General features: G+C 36.9%; 1 long non-coding RNA gene across 4 annotated transcripts in view; it reads left to right on the top strand.

Moving 5' to 3' along the window:
• The window catches only part of LOC111090896, a 149058-nt gene that overhangs the window by 117209 nt on the left and 9341 nt on the right, over positions 1 to 22508 (top strand). The window lies entirely within an intron of this gene.

Raw genomic sequence — 22508 nt, 5'->3', positions numbered from 1 at the left:
ATAAGGTGAAGCAAAAATCTGATATTTTTAAAAAGATTTATTTACTAGAGAAAGAGAAAGAGAGAGAGAGAGAGAGAGTGTGTGTGTGTGTGTGCATGCATGAGCAGGGGGAGGGCAGAGGGAGAGAAACTCAAGCAGACTCCGCACCAAGTAAGGAGCCTGACATGGGGCTTGATCCTACAACCCATGAGATCGTGACCTGAGCCAAAATCACGAGTCAGCCACTTAACTGACTGAGCCACCCAGGTGCCCCCACAAAAATCTGATATTTTAAGTATTAGGATGAATTCATGGTTTTTTTGCCCATAAAAATGTTTCCAGAATTCCAACTTCTGCAATAGTGGAATAAAGCTCTCCAAAATTTGCTTCTTCATAAAAGCAATGAGAACAGTGACAAAAACTGTCAAAATAAACTTTTTCAGGACTCTAGAAATTAAAAGCTTGTGACAATTTGAGGAGTGTTTATTAAAAAAAAAAAATTACTGACTCTTGATAAGAACAGTGAGCTTTGTGGCATTTAATTTGCTCTAATCTCCTCTCCCTAACCCCTGACTCCATCGTAGCTTGCAACTATGTTAGCTCTGAAGACTAGCTGCTGGGCAGGCACTTGAAGAGGCAGAATTGTTTGGAGCTTCCCCCAAAACCCATTCGCAATAGAGAATTGTCCTTATTTGATGTGTTTGGAAACTCACTGGAAAGCTCCATTTTCAGAACATGTTTTTATTTGACGTGACTTTGTGTAAATAACTCTGTCCTTTGGAGACCTGTTTAAAACAATTTTCAGTGACTATTTTAACAATTCAGTTGCCCAAAGCAGCATTGCTAGTTGGGGCTAACAAGGCTGATCAAAAACATAAATAAAAACTGGGGAAGGAGATTTCCACAGGGACTTTGAAAAAGCTCCAAGATGATCTAGAAAGCTGTGTGCTTATGCTTATATGTGCTCAGGAAAGATCAGAGGTCCTACTCTCTCATCTCTGGCCAAACTTGAGGCTTTGCACAGGCAAGAGTGAAGGTGATGGGGCACTGAAGGTGTGTCCCCACATGCACATTGAGTTGTCAGAAAAGGGTAGGAGACTGCTGGCTCAGGCATGAAGAAACCTGTATCCTGTTATTAGCTGATCACTGAGTGAAATAGGCAGATTTCAGTGGCCACACATGTCAAAGAATACAGATTTTACAAAATTTGTCCAGAACCACTAGACAAGCCCACACCATCAATAATAACAATAAATATCAACAAAAAAAATCCGTGGTGGAGGATATAAGTTCCAGATGTGCCATACTATATTATTATTTTTTTTCATACTATATTATTTTAAATGCCTACTTCTCAACCAAAAAATAAGACATACAAAGAAACAGAGAAGTTTCCTAATCTGTCTACTAAAAGTCTAGAAAGAATGATAAATCCAATTACAATCCATTGCAATCCAATGGTGTCTAAGTATGATTTCCTATATAAAGAAATGGGAAAAATCTAAGGCTTTTTGGAGAAGTGATTGGTCCCAGGTTTGAGGAAGTAAATACACAAAATGATCCTGAAACATCTTGTCATATCAGAAAGAAAGAAAGCAGTATATGTAGTAAACCACATTTTCTTTATTCATTTATCTGTTGAAGGGCACTTAGGTTGTTTCTATATCTTGGCTGTTGTAAATAATACTGCAGTGAACAAGGGGGTGCTGATTTTTTTGAGGTAATGATTTGGTTTTCTTGGGATAAATACCAGAGTGGGATTTCTGAATCATATGGTATAGTTCTATTTTTAACTTTTTGAAGAATCTCCACACTGTTTTTTATAGTGGTTGCACCAATTTGCAGCCCCCTCAACAGTGTGTAAGGTTTCTCTTTTCTCCAAATCCTCAGCAACACCTGTTATTTCTTGTCTTTTGATTAAAGCCACTTTAATAAGTGTGAGGTGATACCTCATTGTAGTTTTGATTTGCAGTTCCCCGATGATTAGAGAGGTTGACTGCCTTCCTGTATACCTGTTGGCCATCTATATGTCTTTGGAAAAATAACTATTCAGATCCTCTTCCCATTTTTAGATCAGATTACTTATTTTTTGTTGTTGAGTTGTACAAATTTTTACATATATAATTTATATGTGTGTATATATATGTTATTATATAGTTTTTAATTTAAATTCCAGTTAACATGCAGTGTAATATTAGTTTCAGGTGTACTATATAGTGAAACTTCCATAAAACATCTGGTGCTGATCACAGCAAGTGTACTCATATATATTTTGACTATCAGCCCCTTATCAAATAAGTGATTTGCACATGTTTTCTTCCTTTTTGTACGTTGCCTTTTCATTTTGTTGGTATTTCCTTTGCTGTGCAGAAGCTTGTTAGTTTCATGTAGTTCTACTTGTTTTCATTTTTGTTTCCTTTTGGCTTTTTGTTTGCCTTTGCTTTTGGTGTGAAACCCAAAAAATTATTGCTAAGACCAATGTCAGGAGCTTATGTTTTCTTCTGGGAGTTTTATGGTTTCAGATCCTATATTCAAGTCTTTACTGCATTTTGAGTTGATTTTTGTGTATGCTGTAAGTTGGCTATCTACTTTCATTGTTTTGCATGTGGCTATCCAGTTTTCCCTTCACCACTTATGGAAGAGAATATCCCTTCTTCATTAAGTATTCTTGACTCCTTTGTCTTAAATTAATTGACTTATATCTGGGCTCTGTATTGTGTTTTATTGATCTATGTGTCTGTTTATATGCTAGTACAATTCCGTTTTTTTTTTTTTTGTAGCTTTATAAAATAGTTAGAATCAGGAAGTATGATGGCTCCAGCTTTGTTCTTCTCTCTCAGGAGTGTTTTGACTATTGGAGTCCTTTGTAGTTCCATAAAATTTTTAGGATGGATTGTTCTATTTTCTGTTAAAAAATACCATTGGAATTTTTATAGAGAGTGCATTGAATTTGTAGATTGCTTTGGGTAGTATGGATATTTTACCAATATTAATTCTTTCAATCCATGAGCACAGAATATCTTTCCATTTATTTGTGCTTTTTCAATTTCTTTAATTGTGCTTCTTTCAATTTCTTTTCAGTGTACAAATTTTTCACCTTCTTGGTTAAATTTATTCCTAGGTATTTTTTTCTTTCTGATGCAATTGTAAATGGGATTATTTTTTAATTTCTCTTTTTGATAATTATTAGTATATACAAACACTATTTTTTGTATATTACTTTTGTATCTTGTAATTTTACTGAATTAATTTATCAGTTCTAATAGTTATTTTGGAGTCTTTAGGGTTTTCTATATGTAGTATCATGTCATCAGAGAATAGTGACAATTTTACTTCTTCCTTTCCAATTTGGATGCTTTTTATTTCTTCTCTGATTGTTGTGGCTAGGATTTACAGTACTATGTTGATTAAAAGTGATGAGTGAACATCTTTGTCTTGTTCTTGATCTTAAAGGAAAAGTTTTCAGTTTATTTTTTTTTATCATTGAGTATGATGTTTGCTTGTGCTTGTTGTATATAGCCTTTGTTATGTTGAAGTATATTCCCAGTGAAAAGTTTTTATCATGAGTGGATATTGAATTTTGTCAAATGTTTTTTATGCATCTATTGAGATGATCAGAGGATTTTTAGCCTTCGTTTGTTAATGTGGTATATCACATTGATTTGTGGATGTTGAGCCATACTTGCATCCCTGAAGTAAATCCCCATTTGATCATGATGTATGATCCTGATAATGCACTTTTGAATTTTATTTTCTAACATTTGGTTGGGCACTTTTACGTTTATATTCATCAGGGATATAGGCTTGTACTTTTCTTGTAGTGTCTTTGTATGGTTTTGGTATCAGGATAATGTTGGCCTTGTGAAATGAGTTTGTAAGTGTTCCCTCCTCTTTTAATTTTTGGAAGGGTTTGAGAAGGATTGGTAATTTTTTTTTTTAAGGACTGGTAATTCTTTAAGTGTTTGATGGAATTCACCAATGAAGCCACTGGGTTCTGGACTTTTCTTTGTTGGGAAGTTTTTGATTATTGAATCCATTTTCTTTCTAGTAATTCATCTATTGAGATTTTCTATTTCTTCATGATTCATTCTTTGTAGGTTGTATGTTTCTAGAAATATATCTTTGTCTTCTAGGTTATCCAGTTGGTTGGTATATAATTGTTCACAGCAGTCTCTTATGATCCTTTGTATTTCTGTAGTATCGGTGGTAATGCCTCTTTCATCTGAGTCTTCTCTCAATTGAGTCTTCTTTCTCTTTTCTTGGGGAGTCTGGTTGAAGGTGTATCTATTTTATCTTTTCAAAAAAAAACACATCTTAATTTCATTGGTCTTTTCTATTTTGTTAGTACCTTTTATTTATTTCATTCTTATCTTTGTTATTTCATTCCTTCCTTACTGACTTCGGGATTAATTTGTTCTTTCTCTATTTCTTTGAGGTGTATAGTTAGGTTGTCTGAGATCTTCTTAAGTAGGCATTTATCTCTATGGAGTTCCCTTTTAGAAGTGTTTTTGCTGCATCCTATAAATTTTGTTACATTGCATTTCTTTTTTTCATTTGTTGCAAGATATTTTTTAATTTCTCTTTTGATTTCTTTTTTTACCCACTGGTTTTATTCAGTAGCATGTTATTTAATCTTCACATACTTGTGAATTTTCCAGTTTTCTTCTTGTAACTGATTTCTAATTTCATACCATGGTGTTTAGAAAAGGTGTTTGATATGATATCAGTCTTCTTAAATTTATTAAGACTTATTTTGTGATCTAGCATATGATATATCCCAGAGAATGCTTCATGTGCACTTCCAATAGACTTTTAAGAATTATGAGACAATTGAAGAAATTTGCACACTGAATGAATAATTGATATTAAAAATTATTGTTATTTTTAGGTGTGAAGAAATATATTATAAATAATGAAGTTTGGGTTTCATTTAAAATGAGATGAAATTGAACCCCATATCAATTCTGCTACTCTATCATAGGAATCAGCTCATTGATAATGCTGAAAATGTTTGGAATAGATGTTACTGCCCTTCATCAGGAAATGTGTTCATAGATAGATGGATGATTTGTCAAAAACTTTTGAAACATTGTTAGCTGTGAACACAGACACATCAATCTTCAGATTGTAATAAGCTAAACAATTGACCATACTGTAAAATGTTAATATTTTTCTCTTATTACTCTGAAAAGCTTATAGAAAGGCTAAAAAGCCACTTCCTTTTAGTCTATGGCAAGACAAAAATACCTGTTCAAATGATTTGAAAAGGCCTGATTTGTTCTTTTTGGCAGAGCCCCTTTGAGCAAAGGTATAAATTTGTACAAGTAGAAGAACTGAAAGACAGTTTTTCTCTAAAGTACTAATTATCATCCCCACCGTGTAGGGTCTATTTAGAATGAAAACATTGAGTTACAATGTCTCTGATTATTCTACATATCCATATACTTTTTTTTTCATATATCTGTATGTATCTGCACTCTCTCTCCATATTCTTATCCTTTAGATATAGAAAAGTTTTGAGAAGTGAGATTAGATCAGGATGTATGTCAGATTGGTACCTGGGCAGTTAGATACTTGGGCAGTTAGATACAGTTATATTACAGTCTGAAGAAGAACATGTTCCAATCAAAGGAATTTGCCTTGTTTCTATTAGGCGGAGCCCTCTTTACCAAGATATGAGTGCAGAATGCTTCTCCAAGTATATAGCTGAGGAGAGTTGCTCCCAGTTTCCTGTGGTACCACATATACCAGAAATCATTTGAGGACAGCTGAAGGAGGAAGACGGGGAGGGGAACCACTCTTTGATTTTTTTTTCATGATTTTACTCTTAAGGATTGGTTGGTTGCTGATTTGTTAAGAGTGCCCTACTTTCCTCTTTATATTCTTTGCTTTCTTTTCTCCCACAGCCTCAGCTGGCTGTGGTGGAAGTCTGGATTACGGAGGGGGTGGGCATTCTGGATTGCTTGCCCTTTATTTCCCCCCTTGGAAAACTGTGCACATATGATTTCTTATTTTCAGTCTTGTCACAAAGCTGCAGGCAGTCAGCTGCCTGAGAAGTCATTTTGATGAGGCTGATAGAGCCCTTCCCATCTTCTACTGCCTCTTCAGTGAACAGCCTAGGTCAGTGTTAGAAGGAACTAAAAATAGCTGGAAATGTTCTAACTAGTCATCCTCAAGTAGCTGGGTCACATGAGGCACCAGAAAAGAGAATCATGGAATCTAACATACAGCCCTGAGAACTGCAAGTGCCTGTTTGCTGAAAGCCTGTGTATGATTTTGGCAGAAGAGCAGTAGATGCACATACACTCATACACACTTGGTATTGTGCACATGCACTGCACATGCAATGAGCAAACACTGCAGAATCTCGTGGAAAAATAAAGTGCCAGCTGTTTATCTAGAGGTTGATGAATAGTGGTTCTTGGAGGGCCCTTCTAGAGAAAGTCATATAAAGCCAGATCTGAGGGTGCCTATCTGGCTCAGTTGGAGGAGCACACACCTCTTGATCTCAGGGCTGTGAATTTGAGCCCCATGTTGGATGTAGAGATTACTTAAAATATATATATATATATATATATATATATATATATATATATATATATATATATATATATAAAAGCTTGGAGTGAGACGCCTCATGTGGACAGACATAAGGGAAAATATCCTTTCTCTTGGCTGCTGCAAGGTGGTCAGGAAGATGAGCGTGGTAGTCTGTGGAGTCACATGGCCCTGGCTGGAAATTTCACTTGTTCCTTGCTAGATGTGAGGCCTTAGATATGTCGCTTTCTATCTGCTCATCAGTTGTTGAAGAGATGAAGGAAGATCATTCACACAAACTACCAGGCATGCTTAGCACAGAGTTGCCAAGCATGATTGTTAATTTCTTTCCCTTCTAGTCTTTCTTTACATAAGAAATGGCACAGCAAGCAAGTCTGTTAACTCACTGCATTCTTGAAGCTCATCTAAGTTATACTTGGAGCCCCTAAACTTGGCTTAGAAGCTGCTTGATGTGAGACTTCCTGGAGAGCTAGCTATGATTTTGTAACTATGAGGCCAGGTAGGTGATGCCGTACTTGGGCCAGTTTAGGTCAGTGTTTTTCAACTGCAGATTGTGACCTTTAGTGGTTCAAGAAGCCAATTTTGTGGGTTAGAATCAGCACTAGAGTACAGCAAGAGCAGGGAAGAACCAAACAGAGCAGACGTAGCAGTATTGGATTGCACTGCACGAAGATGGGGTTTCAGTAATATTTGTGTATGTGTGTGACTGGCTTGTACTTTAGGGAGTTCTAACCACCCTGAGAGGTCAGGCCTTCTGAATGGTGAAATCCTGGGAGCTGCATGCCACTTGTAGTTTTGGGGGCTGTTGAAGCCTGATCATATTCAACGTTTTCTGGGTAAAGCAGAAGGAAATGCCAGTCTGTGATTCCCCTACAACATGCAGGTATACAAGAGCTACTTGAGGGGTTGACCAGTTTCCACTGATCACTTTTTGGCCTTAAAAGATATTTGGTTCAGGTTAATGAGAATCTGCAGGGGGTGGAGCAGATGTGCAGTAGATGAGGCAGCCGGAAAATGAGATGTGGCTCGACAGCGGAGGGTGGAGTGAGGTGGAAGTGAGGTGGGATGATGAAACCTCATTGACCAGCATGTCATTGTTCAATGTGTGCTGTGTCTCACATGTCATTACACAGGTCAGGTGCTGTTCCTGCCCCGAGACAGTAAGGTATCTGGTGGTGGGAACAGATAAAGATCTGCCAAAGATCTCATTTTATCCAGTGAATCATAGTTTTTGCCTGTCAGCATTTAAAGTGTTTCTGGAGAAGGACAAACATTATATGGTCTCATTCATTTGGGGAATATAAAAAATAGTGAAAGGGAATAAAGGGGAAAGGGGAGAAAATGAGTGAAAATATCAGTGAGGGTGACAGCACCTGAGAGACTCCAACCTCTTGGAAACGAACAAGGAATAGTGGAAAGTGAGGTGTGGGGGGGTTGGGGTGACTGGGTGATGGGCGCTAAGGGGGGGCACTTGATGGGATGAGCACTGAGTGTTATGCTATATGTTGGCAAATTGAACTCCAATAAAAAAAAAGTGTTCCTGGACACGACGTAGGATTGAAATAGCTTTTTAACTATTTGTGATACAGACATTATTTTGTTTCCTGTTTTTAGTTTTAAAACTAGCTAAGGAGAGGAATGAGTATGTGTATGTGTATATATCTGTAATGTGTATATATACACACATGCACATGTACACATGTGTATATACACACACACTTAACACACACAATGCTAAATTAAGTTGTTACTCAGTTACATAGTCCTAAGTTTTTTTTCAATGGACCAGTGGCTCTCGGTAGCTGAAAGCTCTCCTCACCCACCTCCAGCAGTTGGAAAAACTCCTTTCTAGAGGAGTCCTGGGCACAGCACTGTCTTGTCTTAGGCCAGTACTTCTAATTCCATTTATCAAGAATGCTTGCCATTTCTTGATAATAACGTTATACTTGCCTCTTTTGTAGAATATATGTAACAGAAAAGTATATACCTAGAATTCTTCTGTATGTGGAACTTGTTGCTAGAAGTCTCCTTAGAAGTTTATTTTTCCAGGTTATCATATCTGAGGAGGAGTGGAAAGGACACATTTTGACATGTTAATGATTTGCAGGGCCTGGAAATAATATGAAACGTGTCCTTTTCCCAGAGCTAAGTCATTCTCCTCTTTGCTCCCTGTTGGAAAAATACAGTGACATTCCTTCCTCAGGCAGTCTAGGGTGATGATGACAAGTTGTATAAATCTCACAGACCCATCTTTCACTCTGACTTGCTCTCTAAGCAGAAGGGAGAACACTGCTGAAAGTTTAGAAAAGAGGTGATAGGGATGAAGTCCTTGAATCAGTGTTTGGATAGTGTTATATATAGGGCAGTGGTTCTCAACCAGAGATGATGGGTGTTTAAGAATTCTCTGGTGGTTTTTCCAAGTTACACAGGCCTTTTCTGCTGTCATAGTGTGGCAAGTATCAGATGTTCAGGAATAAATATGGTTCAGAAAAACCCCACATATAATTCTCACCCTATCCCTTTCCTACTCTACCTACTGATACAAAGGGTAATGCACCTAAACCCTGCTGAAAGATACAGAGAATACATGTGGAAATGTAGAAATTGGATACAAGAGAGTCCAGAAAAGAACCAACAGCAGGTACTGTTTCTGCTAAAATGTCCCCTGGCATGCCAAAAGTGGCTTCCTGGGCATCACCATGCTCTGGGGGGAGACCAAAAGAGCTCTTTGCCAGAGGCACATATTATCCACAAAGCTTGGTAAATAAAGCCAGGAGCACATAGCTGGAATGCTGTGTTCCTTGTGAGTGCCACTTAGTTGGCACCATTCCGGAGCCCAGTGATGCAACGTGTTGTTTCAGCCTGCCTGGGTCAGCAACACTGAGCAAACAGGTCATCTGCTTTAAAGGAAAATAGCAATTTGTTTTTTTAAATAAATTGCTTATTTAGAAAGTATTTTCGACTTTTTTGCATCTTACATTTTAGATAGATCTCTTGTAACCAGCAAATACTTGGATTAAAAAAGTCTCCCCGGGGTGCCTGGGTGGCTCAGTTGGTTGAGCATCTGCCTTTGGCTCAGGTCATGATCTCATGGTCCTGGGATCGAGTCCCACTTCGAGCCCCCTGCTTGGCGGGGAGCCCGCTTCTCTCTCTGCCTCTATCCCTGGTTCATGCTCCTTCTCTCTCTCTCTCTCTCTCTCAAATAAATAAATAAAATATATTTAAAAATCCCCCAAACCATTCTCTTTTAATGGATTTTCTGTACACATAGAATATATGTATGTATTACTCATATATGTTACATATTTGTAGAGTGTATCATTAATCTTTTAATTTTGCTATTTGTCCCACTTGTTTTTTTCTCCCATTTTTAGACTTCTTTTGAAATTTAAACCTTCCTATTTGAAAGTAACATACTTTGTTCCTATTTGTCTTAATTCAGCATACATACTTAACAAAATCTGAATTCAATGAATAAATTTAATCTCCTCCTGACAATTCAATCACTTCAGAACACTTTTTTTAAAGATTTTATTTATTTATTCATGAGAGAGACAGAGGCAGAGACACAGGCAGAGGGAGAAGCAGGCCTCTCACAGGGAGCCTGATGTGGGACTCGATCCCCAAACGGGGATCACACCCTGAACCGAAGGCAGATGCTCAACCACTGAGCCACTGAGGCGTCCCATCTCAGAACACTTTTAACTCCATTTACCTTGTTCCTGAGTTAGGCTATAGTTGTGGAATTTATATATTATTTAATTAAAATCCATAAGACATTATCATTATTTCATATAGCCAATGTTGTTTCATTTATCCATAAATATTAATACTTTTATTGTTATTTATTCTTTCTTTTCTTATAATTTCCCTTAGTGAAGGTATATTGGTGGCAACCCTTCAGTGAACGGTTTCGTGATCTGAAAATGTCTTTATTTTATCCTCATTCCTGAAAAAAAAATTTGTAGTGGGAATAGGGTTCTATGTTGGCAGATTATTTCCTTTTAGAACATGGTCCTTTTAAGACATAGCGTTATCCCTGGCTTCTATTGTTGAGAGTTCAGCTGTCAGTCCCTTTTAGAATGCCAACCTTTTTCCTCTGGCTGCTTTTAAGATCCTTTCTTGGCCATTATTGATTTGCAATTTCAGTGATGTGTCTGGGTACTTGGGATTCATTGAGCTTCTTTAATCTTTAGATTGTTGCTTTTTTCTTAGAAATTTGGGTAAATCCTGAGTGCTTATCTCCTGAAATGTAGCTTCTAGACATTTTCTCTTTCTTCTTCTGAGGCTCTGATTAGACACATATGTTAGGCCCTTTCATTCTTCCTCATTGCTTGACTTCTTTTTGATTTTGTCCATTTTTAGAGTGGGGGGAGGGAGGACAGAGGGAAAGGGAGAGAGAATCTTACGTGAGGGTCAATTTTATGACCTGGGTTCATGACCTGAGCTGAAATTAAGAGTCAGATCCTTAGCCAACTGAGCCACCCAGGCACCTTGTCCATTTGTTTTGTGCTCATGCTGCAAAATGTCTTCTGAGCTGTCTTCTGTTCCCTCTGCAGCTGTCTAATCTGATTAATTTATTTCCATAAGTTCTATTAATCCCTTTTTCAAATCTGTTGGGTCATTAAAAATTTTCCTGTTCCCTCCAGATATTTTCAAGCTACTTTATTTTCTAAAAACATTAATCGTAGCTATTTTAGAATGTTTCATAATTTTTAATATCTGAGCCTTCTATGGGCCCACTTTCTGTCACCCTCATTCACGGTGTCTTGTTTCCTTGTGTAATTAGTTACTTTGACTGTGAACTGCTCCTTCTCCTTGGAAAACATTCTGGCAATTTTTTGAGGCTTCGGATGAGAGAGGATTTGCATTGTCAGGCATTTAAGGAACTGTCAGTCTAGTTTAATCTAAGTGTATGGCTTGAAGGTTCTGTGACACGTAGGGGGTGTGGACTTCAGAGAGAGGCAAAGGCTAGCTTTCTACAGAACTTTGTAGGGATTTTCTCCCCCACTTTGCCTGCCTGAAGCACCTTGTCTCGCAGTGTCCTAGTGGTGCGGCGGCAGGTTCAGCATTGGTTCATCTTCATCCTTAAGTGCAGCCCTTTGGGGGCCTGCTTTATTGAAGGAGGGGCTCTGATTGCTGTTTACCATGTTCTGTGAGGCTCATAGTTCCCAGCTTTGGTAAATGGTACAGGACAAAATCACCTTCCGGGCTTAGTTCTTTCTCCAGGGTCCCATTTTCACTTAGATTTTGTTGTGATAATTTCTTACTGTCCTGTTAGATCACGACTTCTAAACAGTGGTTAAAAAAAAGATACCCATTAGTTTTGTTGTTTTCAGTCCTACAATGGTCAGAATTGCCTAACCTGCTTATGCTTCTGGAAACAAAAATCTTCTGATTATAGAAATTCAAAAGAAGCTTTTGTCAGAAGTTTGATATTGCTGATTTGGACCAAAGATTCCTGGGTTTTCTTCTTAATATTTCATCATCACCTGGTCAGATTTTACTTCCTAAACTTCTGTTTCTCTATCTAAAAGAAAAAGGCATTTAAAATAGCCACTGATTTTGGAATCTGCATTGGTGAAGTCTGCAGAACTTTGTTAAAAAGGAGACAGCAGGCCCAAAATGAAGTCACTTGTGTTAAACCCCATGTCAGCAAACCAAGATTAAATGCCTAGCCTTAAAAAAAAAAAAATGCCTATCCTTGGGGATCCCTGGGTGGCTCAGCGGTTTGGCGCCTGCCTTTGGCCCAGGGTGTGATCCTGAAGTCCCGGGATCAAGTCCCACATCAGGCTCCTTGCATGAAGCCTGCTCTTCCTGCCTGTGTCTCTGCCCCACTCCCCATCTCTCTCTCTCACTCTCTGTCTCTCTCTCTCTCTCTCTCTGTATGTCTCTCATAAATAAAATATTAAAAAAATAAAATAAATGCCTATCCTTTTCTTAAAAAATTTAAATTCAAATTAGTTGACATACAGTTCATATTAGTTTCAGGAGTAGAGTTCAGTGGTTTATTGAGTATAACAGTATAACACCCAGTGCTCAACATCACAAGTGCCCTCCTTAATACCCATCACCCATCTATCCCATCGTCCACCTCCCTCCCTCCATCAACCCTGTTTGTTCTCTATAGTTAAGAGTCTTTCATGATTTATTTCCCTCTCTTATTTTCTCCTCCTCCCATAATTTCATCCATTTTGTTTCTCCCACATGAGTGAAATCATATGGCATTTATCCTTCTCTGATTGACTTATTTCACTTAGCATAATACTCTCTAGCTCTATTTACATCATTGCAAATGGCAAGATTTCATTCTTTTTGACAGCTGAGTAGTATTCCATTGTATAAATATATACCACATCTTTTTTATTTGTTCATCAGTTGATGGCATTTGGGCTCTATCCATGTAGTTTGACTCTTGTTGATAATGCTGCTATAAATATCAGGTGCATGTGCTCCTTCGAACATGTATTTTTGTATCCTTTTGGTAAATCATAGGGTGGTTCTATCTTTAGCTTTTTGAGGAACTACCATACTGTTCTCTAGAGTAGCTACACTCCCACCAGCAGTGCAAGAGGGTTCTCTTTATCAGCATCCTTGCCAATACCTGTTTTCTCCTGTGTTGCTAATTTTAGCCATTCTGAGAGGTGTGGAGTGGTGTCTCATCATGGTTTTGATTTGTATTTCCCTGATGATGAGTGATGTTGAGCATCTTTTCATGTGTTTGTTAGTTATCTGGATGTCTTCTTTTGAAACATGTTCATGTCTTCTGCCCATTTCTTAACTGGATTATTTGTTTTTTGGGTGTTGAGTGTAAGAAGTTCCTTTTGGATTTTGAATATTAACTCCTTATCAGATATGTCATTCGCAAATATCTTCTCCCATTCCATAGGTGGACTTTTAGTTTTATTGATTGTTTCCTTCATTGTGCAGATGCTTTTTATCTTGATAAAGTCCTAATAGTTCATTTTTGCTTTTGTTTCCCTTGCCCCCAGCAATGGGTCTAGTAAGATATTGCTACAGCTGAGGTCAAAAGAGGTTTCTGCCTGTGTCCTCTCCTAGAATTTTGATGGTTTCTGGTCTCACACTTAGGCCTTTCATTCATTTTGAGTTTATTTTTGTGTGTGGTGTTTGGTGTTTGGATGCCAGTTTCATTTCACCATTTGTTGGAGACACTGTCTTTTTTTCCATTGGATATTCTTTCCTGCTTTATTGAAGCTTAGTGTCCATATAGTTGTGAGTCCATTTCTGGGTTCTCTGTTCTGTTCCATAGATCTATGTGTCTGTTTTTTGTGCCAGTACCATACTGTCTTGATGACTACAGCTTCGTAAGGTAGCTTGAATACCGGAATTGTGATGCCTCCAGTATTTTCTTTTTCAGAATTGCTTTGGCTATTTGGGGTCTTTTGTGGTTCCACACAAATTTTAGGATTATTTGTTCTAGCTCTGTGAAAAGTGCTGGTGGTATTTTGATGGGGATTGCATTAAATGTGTAGATTGCTTTGAGTACTGTAGACATTTTAACAGTGTTCTTCTAATCCGTGAGCATGGGATGTTTTCCCCTTTCTTTGTGTCCTCTTCAATTTCTTTCATATGGTGTTCCATAATTTTCAGAGTACAGATCTTTTACCTCTTTGGTTATGTTTATTCCTTAGGTATCTTACAGTTTTTGGTGCAATTGTAAATGGGATTGATTCCTTGATTTCTCTTTCTGCTGCTTGATTAATGATATATAGAAATGCAATAGATTTCTGCACATTGATTTTATATCCTGCAACTTTGCTTAATTTATGTGTCAGTTCTAGTAATTTTTTGGTGGAGTCTTTAAGGTTTTCTACACAGAGTATCATGTTGCCTGCAAAGAGTGAAAGTTTGACTTCTTCTTTGCCACTTTGGATGCCTTCTATTGTCTGTTGCTTTATATTGTCTGATTACTGAGGCCAAAACTTCCAATACCATGTTAAATAGTAATGGTGAGTGTAGACATCCCTGTCTTTCTTGACCCTGGAGGAAAAGCTCTCAGTTTTTCCCCATTGAGGATGATATTAGCTGTGGGTCTTTCATACGTGGCCTTTATGATGTTGAGGTATATTTGCCCTGTCTCTACTTTCTTGAAGGCTTTTATCAAGAATGGATGCTGTATTTTGTCAAATGCTGTTTCCGGACCTGTTAACAGGATCATCTGGTTCTTATCCTTTTATTAATATGGTATAGCCTGTTGTTGGATTTGTGAATATTGAACCACCCCTGTAGCCCAGGAATAAGTCCTACTTGATCATGGTAAACAATTCCTTTAATGTACTGTTGGATTTGATTTGCAGGTATCTTGTTTAGAATTTTTACATCTTTATTCATCAGGCTTATTGGCCTGTAATTCTCCTTTTTAGTGAGGTCTTCGTCTAGTTCTGGAATCAAGCTAATGCTGGTGTCATAGGAGGAGTTTGAGAGTTTTCCTTCCATTTCTATTTTTTGAAACAGTTTGAGAAGGTTAGGTGTTAGCTCTTCTCTCGTCGTCTGGTAGAAGTCCCCTGGGAAGCCATCTGTCGGGACCTTGGTTTGTTGGGAGATTTTTGATTACTGATTCAATTTCTTTGTTAGTTATGGGTCTGCTCAAATTCTCTACTTCTTCCTGTTTCAACTTTGGTAGTTTGTATGTTTCTAGGACTTGCCTAGTTTTATTCTTTTATAATTCTTTGTATTTCTGTGGTGTTGGTTGTGATTTCTCCTCTTTCATTTGTGATTTTATTTATTTGGATTCTTTCTCTTTTCTTTTTAATGAGTCCAGCTTAGGGACTTTATCAATTTCATTAATTTTTTTGAAGAACCAGCTCTTAGTTTCATTGTTCTAAGTTTTAAAATTTTGATATCATTTATTTGATTTCTAATTTTTATTCTCTTTCTCTGCTGGCATTAGGCTTTATTTGCTGTTCCTTTTCTAGCTCCTTTAGGTGTAAGGTTAGATTGTGTATTCGAGACTTTTCTTGCTTCCTGAGGTAGGCCTGTATTGCAACATACTTCTCTTAGAACTGCCTTTGCTGCAACCCAAAGGTTTTGGGCTGTCAAGCTTTCATTTTCATTTGTTTCCATGTATTTTTTAAATTGTTCTTTCCTACTCTTCTTCTTCTGGGACTCCTGTGATACAGGTTTATTTCTTTTTATAGAATTACCGAGTTCCCTAAGTCTGTATTCATGATCTAATAGCTTTCTTTCCCTCTTCTTTTCAGCTTTATTATTTTCCATAATTTTATTTTCTAGATCACTTACTCATTCCTCTGCAGCTTGCACCCTTGTGATTACATCCAGTTGGGATCTAGGTAAGCCAAAATTAAAAATGCTATAGCCAAGATGTAATCCTGTCTGCCACAGGGGTTTCTCTAGAGTCTTCTTTTTTTTTTTTTTTTTTTTCAAGCCCAGCTAGTATTCTAATGACTGTTGTTCTGAATTCTTATTCAGCTATATTACTATATCTGTTTTGAGCAAATCCCTGGCTGTGGGTTCTACTTGATCTTTCTTTTGGAGAGAATTCATCTTCCACGCTGTGGCAGAGTTTCTTCTTTTCAGCTCTGGTTGTTCATTTTGATTTTCTCTATCCCTGGATTGATTTCTTGGGTATTCAAAATGATTTGATATTTATCTAGCTGTGTTCAAGGGAAGAGGCAAGGCTAAGGTCTCCCTACTCTACCATCTTAACTCCCAACTCCTTAATGCCTATCCTACTCAGTTTCCTTCCTTTTTTTTTTTTTCTTTTTTAAGATTTTATTTATTTATTAGAGAAAGAGAGAGTAAAAAGAGCTGCAGGCAGAGGGAGAAGGAGAAGCAGACTCCCTGCTGAGCAGAGAGCCTGATGTGGAGCTCGAACCCAGAGCCCTGGGATCATGATCTGAGCTTAAACGCAGATACTTGGGGATCCCTGGGTGGCTCAGTGGTTGAGCTGAGGGATGTCTGCCTTCATCTCAGGGCGTGATCCTGGGATCTGGGATTGAGTCCCATGTCGGGCTCCTTGCATGGAGCCCGCTTCTCCCTCTGCCTTTGTCTCTGCCTTTGTCTCTGCCTCAGTCTCTCTCTCTCTCTCTCTCTCTGATTCTCTCATGAATAAATAGATAAAATCTTTAAAAAAAATAAATAAACGCCGATACTTAACTGACTGTTCCACTCAGGTGTCCTTACCTGCAGTTTCGACCTCCCAGGAATGAAACCTTTAACCACTCATTCTGAAATCACCTGGCCAGCACTAGTGAGGTATTCCACCTACTAGACCCTTCTCCTCCCGCTAGGAGGATGACTTTGCCTCAACATAGTGTATTCTTTGCTGATAATTTTTTTCTGCTCCATTTCTGCCTTTAAAAAATGTTGACTTTTCTAAAGCTCAGAGGAGCTCCTTTGTATTGGGATGCCGCCTGCTTTCCATGAACTGTTTGATCTTTAAATTTACTCATCTGATTTTTTTTGTTGTTGTTATTCAACAACCCTTTGAGAATTGAGTTAAAGTTATATTTACTTACTTTGCCTTTTACAAAAACAACTGAAGATGATTAAAATCTTAAAATTCCTAAGAGCACCACTAAAAGTTCAAAGAGAGCTAAGGACGTTTGTTAGAGCCTTGAATGCGAATCTCTGTTCTGTAACTAACCAGGGTTCTTAGTGTGAAGTCTGTGGAACAATGAGTTCTTCTAATGAGTTCTGTGCAAATTGTTTTATTTATTTGCAAATAAGAATTTTTCTGCCAAGAGCTTCCATGGCTTTAAGCAAATTCTCAGAAGTCTAAGACTCAAAGAAAATTAATAGCTAGTGAACTACATACAAAAAATTTGCCCTTTTGGTAACTGCATTTTTTTAAGTATATTTAATTTTTTTTAATTTTTGGCTTTAAATTTTTTTTAATCTTAATTCTAGTTAACATACAGTGTTAAATTAGTTTCAGGTGTACAATATAGTGATTTAACAATTCCATAGATCAATCGGTGCTAATCATGACAGGTGCACTGCTTTTTTTCCCATCACTTGTTTGACCCATTTCCCTCACCTCTCTTGTAACCATGTTTGTTCTCTATAGTAAAGAGTCTATTTCTTGAGTTATCTTTTTTCCCTTTGTTTTGTTTCTTAAATTCTACATGTTGAGTAAAATCATTTGGTATCTTTCTCTGATTTATTTTGCTTAGCACTATACTATCTAGCTCCATTCATGTCATTGCAAATGGCAAGAATGCATTTTTTTGACCACTGAGTAATATTCCATTATATGTATAACATATTATATATATATATATATATATATATACACACACACACACACACACACCACCATACTACCATTCTTTATTCATTCATCAATCAGTGGACACTTGAGCTACTTCCAATATCTAGGCTATTATAAATAATGCCAGGAAAAATATAGGGATGTATGTATCCCTTTAAACTAGTGTTCTTGTATTCTTTGGGTAAATACCCAGTAGTGTGATTACTGAATCATAGGGTAGCTGTATTTTTAACTTTTTGAGGGCTTTCCATACTGTTTTCCAGAGTGGCTGCACCAGTTTGCAGTCTGCTGTTCCCGTCAGCAGTGCATGAATATTCCTTTATCTCCACATCCTCACTAACACCTGTTAGTGTGTTTCTTGTGTTGCAGAGTTCAACAAGTCTGACAGGTGTGAGGTGATATCTCCTTGTGGTTTTGATTTGCATTTTCCTGATGGTAAGTGATGATGAACATCTTTTCATGTGTTTGTTGGCCATCTGTATATCTTCCTTGGAGAACTGTCTGTTCATGTCTCATCATTTTTCAAATTGGATTATTTATTTTGTGGGTGTTGTGTAAGTTCTTTATATGTCTTGGATACTAGGATATGTCATTTATGAATATCTTTTCCCATTCTTTTGGTTTTGTTGATTGTTACCCTCTGGTTACTGTGCTGTACAGAAGCTTTTTATTTATTGTAGTCCCCATAGTTTATTTTTGCATTTGTTTCCTTTGCCTCAGACATATCTTAGAAAAAAGTTGCATTGGCCGATGTCAAAAAAGTTACTGCCTTTGTTCTGTTCTAGTATTTTTATGGTTTCAGGTCTCATGTTCAGGTCTTTAATCCATTTTGACTTTATTTTTGTGTATGGTTTAAGAAAGTGGTCCAACTTTTTCAGTATTATTTGTTGAAGGACTGTTTTTCCCATTGGATATTCCTTCCTGATTTGCCAAAGATTAATTGACCATTATGTATATAGTGACTATATAGTTGTAGATCTATTCTGGGTTTTCTATTCTGTTCTATTGATCTATGTGTCTATTTTTGTGCCACTACCATACTGTTTTTTGATTGCTACAGCTTTGTAATATATCTTGAAGTCCAAAACTGTGATGCCTCCAAATCTGCTTTTTTCAAGATTTCTTTGGTTATTTGGGGTGGATTGTTCTAGTTCTGTGAAAAATGCAATGAGTATTTTGATAGGTATTTCATTAAATGTATAGATTGCCGTGGGTGGTATAGATATTTTAACTTATTTGTTCTTCTAATCCATGGGCATGGAATGTCTTTCTATTTCTTTGTATTGTCTTCAATTTCTTTCACTAGTATTTTATAGTTTTCAGAGTACTGGTCTTTTACTACTTTGGTTAGTTTTATTCCTAGGTATCTTATTATTTTTGGTGCAATTGTAAATGGGATTGTTTTCTTAATTTCTCATTCTGCTGCTTCAATATTGGTGTATAGAAATGCAACAGGGACACCTGGGTGGCTCATTGGTTTGGCGCCTGCCTTCAGCCCAGGGTGTGATCCTGGATTCCCTGGATCGAGTCCCACGTCAGGTTCCCTGCGTAGAGCCTGCTTCTCTCTCTCTCTGCCTCTCTCTCTGTATCTATCATGAATAAATAAAATCTTTAAAAACAATGCAACAGATTTCTGTACACTGGTTTTGTATACTGTGACTTTACTGAATTTGCTTATCAGTTCTGGCAGTTTTTTTGGTCTTTTGGGTTTTCTATATATAGTATCATGTCATCTGCAAGTAGTCAAAGTTTTACTTCTTCCTTATCACTTTGATGCCTTTTATTCCTTCTTCTTGTCTGATTGCTGTGCTTGTCTGAGTGCTAGTACTTTGTTGAGTAAGAGTGGTGAGAGTGGACATCCTTGACTTGTTCCTGACCATAGGGAAAAAGCTCTCAGTTTTTCCCCACTGAGGATGTTTGCTTTGGATTTTCCATATTAGGCCTTTATTAAGTTGAGGCATGTTCCCTCTAAACCTACTTTATTGAAGGTTTTTTTTTTTTATCATGAATGGATATTGTTTTCTGTTAATATGCTTTTTCTGCATCTATTGATGATCATATGGTTATCGTTTCCCTTCTTGATGTGATATAACATGTTGATTGATTTGTGAATATGGAACCACCTCTGCAACTCAGGAATGAATCCCACCGATGGTGAATCAATTGGTTAATGTACCCTTGGATTCAGTTTACTAGTATTTTATTGAGGATTTTGGCATCTATGTTTTTCAGGGATATTGGCCTGGAGTACTCTTTTTTAGCGGTATTTTTATCTGGTTTTGGTCTTAGAGTAATGCTGGCCTCATAGAATGAATATGAAAGTTTTGCTTCCTTTTCTATTTTTTGGAATAATTTGAGAATAAATAATAACTCTTCTTTAAATGTTTGATAGAATTTGCCTCTAAAGCCATCTGGTCCTAGACTTTTGTTTGTTAGGTTTTTGATTACTGACTCAATTTCTTTGCTGGTATTGGTCTATTCAACTTGTCTGTATCTTCCTGTTTCAGTTTTGTAGTTAATATGTTTCTAGGAAGTTATATCTTCTAGGTTTTCCATTTTGTTGGCATATACTTTTTCATAATACTCTCATAATTGTATATCTGTGCTGTTGGTTGCCATTTGTACTCTCTCATTTGTGGCTTTATTTATTTAAATCACTTCTCTTTTTTCCTTGATGGGTTTGGCTGAAGGTTTACCAATTTTATTGATCTTTTCAAAGAACCAACTTTTGGTTTCATTGCTTTGTTCCATTGTTTTTTTTAGTTTCTGTATCATTTAATTCTGCTCTAACCTTTCTTTCCTTCTGCTGTTTTTGGATTTTGTTTGTTCTTTTTCTAGCTCCTTTCAGGTGTAAAGTTAGATTGTTTGAGACTTTTCTTCTCAAAGGAGGCCCATAGTTCTATAAACTTAACTCTTAGAACTGCTTTTGCTGCATCCCAAATGTTTTGGATCACTGTTTTCATTTTCATTTGTTTCCATGTATGTTTTAATTCTTTGATTTCCTGGTTGACCAATTCACTGTTTAGTAGCATGTTATTTAACTTCCATGTGTCATCTTTCTTGATTTTTTTTTTCTTGTGGTTGACTGCTAGCTTCAAGCACTATAGTCAGAAAAGATTCATGGTGTGACTTTGATCTTCTTGAATTTGTTGAGGCTTGTTTTGTGACCTAACATATGATCTATTCTAGAGAATGTTCTGTGTGCACTTGAAAAGGATGTGTATTCTGCTGTCTTAGGATGAAACATTCTGAATATATCTATTAAATCCAGCTGTTCCAGTGTGTCATTCAAAGCATTGTTTGTTGATTTTCTTTTCTTTTAAAGATTTATTTATTTATTCATGAGAGACAGAGACAGACAGACACAGGCAGAGGGAGAAGCAGGCTCCATGCAGGGACCCTGATGTGGGACTGGAACCCGGGACCCTAGGATCATGCCCTGGGCTGAAGGCAGGCTCTAAACCGCTGAGCCACCCAGGGATCCCTCTTTGTTGATTTTCTGTTTAGATGGTCTGTTTATTGATATAGGTGGATATTTATTACCTGTTTTGTGTATTTGGGTGCTCCTATGTTGGGTGCATAAGTGCTTAAAACTGTTTTATATTCTTGTTGGATTGTCCCTTTTCTTATCATATAGTGTCTTTTCATTTCTCGGTATAGTTTTTGTTGTAAAGGCTATTTTTTTCTGATAGAAGGATTGCTACTTCAGGTTTATTTTGCCATCATTTAGAGAATGGATGTTTCTCCATCCCCTCCCTTTCAGTGTCTTTAGATCTAGGAGTCTCTTGTAGGCAGGATATAGATGCATCTTGTTTTTTTTTTATCCATTCCCATCACCATATGTCTTTTGATTGGGGTGTTCAGTCCATTTACTTTCAAAATAATTACTGATAGGTATTTATTGTTACTGTTTTGTGTGTGTGTGTGTGTGTGTGGTTGTTTCTGACGATTTTCTGTGATCTTTTGTCTTTCATGGTTTGCTGATTTTCTTAAATGATATATTTGGATTTCTTTCTCTTCATTGCATATTTATTACTGATTTTTGATATATGGTTACCATTAGGTTTGCATATAACTTCTTTTGCATGTAGCAGTGTATATTAAGTTGATGATTGTTTAAGTGAACCCCTTCTTTGTTCCGCCCATGTTTTAGGTATATGTTGTCATGTTTTACATCCTTTTGTGAGTTCCTTTACTGATGCTTTAATTAATTAATTAATTAATTAAATTTATTTTTACTGATGCTTTAGAGATATATTCATTTTAACTCCCTTTGTGTTTCCTATCTTTATACTATTGTTTTTGGTCCTCCTTTCCACTCAGAATCTCCTTTAATAGTTCTTGGAGGGCTGGTTTAGTTGTCGTGAACTCCTTTGTTTCTTTGTTGTCTAGAAAATTATCTCTTATTCTGAATGATAGCCTTGCTTGATAGAGTATTTTTGGCTGCAGATTTTTCCCATTCAGCACTTTGAATATATCATGTCACTCCTTTTTTGCTTGGTAAGTTTCTGCTGAAAAAGCCCCCTAGAGCCTTATGGTGTTTTCCTTGTAAGTTATTTTGTGTTGCTACTTTTAAAGCTTTTTATCACTGTATTTTGCTAATTTAATTACAATGTCTTTGTGTGGATATACTTTTGTTGATTTTTGGAGGGGGGGGGTCCTCCGTGTCTCCCAGATCTGGATATGTTTCCTTCTGTAGATCAGGGAAGTTTTCAGC

This window comes from Canis lupus, chromosome 18, assembly GCF_011100685.1.
Source record: "Canis lupus familiaris isolate Mischka breed German Shepherd chromosome 18, alternate assembly UU_Cfam_GSD_1.0, whole genome shotgun sequence".
Taxonomy (NCBI): Eukaryota; Metazoa; Chordata; class Mammalia; order Carnivora; family Canidae; genus Canis; species Canis lupus.
This window is presented reverse-complemented; position numbering and strand designations above follow the sequence as displayed.